At 38.1% G+C, this 1,808-nt stretch overlaps 1 non-coding gene across 1 annotated transcript; it reads left to right on the plus strand.

Moving 5' to 3' along the window:
• Nucleotides 1–628: 628 nt before the first annotated feature.
• Nucleotides 629–734, plus strand: LOC142012947 (U6 spliceosomal RNA). The gene has a single exon (XR_012645508.1). It is a non-coding gene; the product is annotated as a U6 spliceosomal RNA (small nuclear RNA).
• The last annotated feature ends 1,074 nt before the right edge of the window (nt 735–1,808 follow it).

The following is a 1,808-nucleotide window of genomic DNA, read 5'->3' on the forward strand; positions in this document are numbered from 1 at the left end:
TGCTCTCTGTTTCATGTGTTGAGGCACACTGTGTCTTGTCTGTCATGTTATGTTTCTTCACAGACTTCTTGCTCCCATAAAGTAATTGTGACTTTTTTTTTTTGCTCTAATAAAGAAAAAGTGAACTGCACTATACATGGACCAGATTTATTATTTCATATAAAATATTGAGAATTAAGTCTTCTGCAATATTTGAAAGCATAGAAAAGAGGTATTTAAAATATTCTGAATAATCTAACTCAGATTTTATAGGTGGCACATCCCTTTTAACAGAGCTGCATTTCGGTGTCAATTTCTGGAATTCACTTTTGCTACAAAGGCATTCATCTCTTGGCTGCCCACAAACATGCTAGTCTGTTTCAATGTCATACACGTTCACTCACTAGTCATTTGGTGAGATTTGCCAGGCAATGGTATGTTTACTGTGACTATTGCTGCCTTTTAGGTTGGTAGCTCACCCTCTGTTTCAGTACTTGCATATTAGTTCACATCTTTGTGAACATTAATACATATTTTGACACTTGTGTGTCAAAAATGAGCTTCCTGAACTGCAAAGAGAAGGGATATGAAAAGTTAATTAGATTTCTGTATGGCAAAAGGTAAGATTGTGAGGCAGGCAGACCATGATGGCTGCTTCAACAGAACGTATACTAAAACTGAAATGATACAGAGAAGTTTAGCGTGGCCCCCATGCAAGGATGACACATAAATTCACAAATGCTGTGCCTATCCTACAAAAGTAAATTGGAAGGTGCTTACTTCGAAATACAACTTCGAAGTAAGCAACTTTGAAGCTGAGCATCTACACACACACTACTTCAAAGTTAACTTTGAAGTAGGACGCTATTTCATTCCTGGGAATGGACTAAGGACTTCAAAGCAGGGCTCCCTACTTTGAAGTTAACTTTGAAATAAGAGGAACATGTGTGTAGACTCTCTGCTGGCTACTTCAATGTAGTGCCAATCTTCAAAGTTAACTTCGACATTAGTTTCTAGTGTGGACGCACCTGAAGTGTTCCATATTACGAAGTGATTGTTTAGCTCAGTTAGAGCATGGTGCTACTAATGCTAGGGTTGTAAATTTGATCCCTGTACAGGCTGCAACATTGAGGGGAGCAGAAGTAGCTCAGTGGTTAGACCATCACCTTGCTAAACCCAGGGTTGTGAGTCCAACCCCTGACAGGACCACTTTAGAGTATGGGGCAAATAAACTTAAAAAAAAAATCTGTTGGGGTTGGGATATGTCCTGCTGTGACTGCAGGAGACTAGACTTGATGACTTCTCAAGGTCCCTTCCAGTTCTATGAAATCTGTATATCTCCATATATTTTCTTTATTTTAAATATATGCAATTTGCAATACACTGCCTCACCTTGTGAAGTTTACAGCAGTCAAATTAACTTCAGTGGGATTTGTCACATGAGTAAAGACGGAAGAAAATCAGAGCTGCATTTGCAAAAGTGGTGCCTTAATTAAAAGTTCCTCTTGCTCCTTTTAAGTGCAAATGTGACTTTTGTGCATACAAAATATAACCTTTAAAAGATGCTGCTGTAATTGAGAAGACAAGCACTCAGAGAGTCAGGTTAGCTCAATGCTGCAAGGAAAGTGAGTATGCACACTTGTAAGCAGGAATATATTTCAGAAGTTTCTGTGCTTATTTTGACATATCTGTTCATTTAAGGAGAAAGAGCACAAAATGACAAGAATTGGAAATACATGATGGCTACTTACTACATCACATTGTACACCATGTAAAACTGAACATGTGTAGTTTTCAAAAATACAGTTCCACTGGATTCCAAAACTGAA

This window comes from Carettochelys insculpta, chromosome 4 (genome assembly GCF_033958435.1).
Source record: "Carettochelys insculpta isolate YL-2023 chromosome 4, ASM3395843v1, whole genome shotgun sequence".
Lineage (NCBI taxonomy): Eukaryota > Metazoa > Chordata > Testudines > Carettochelyidae > Carettochelys > Carettochelys insculpta.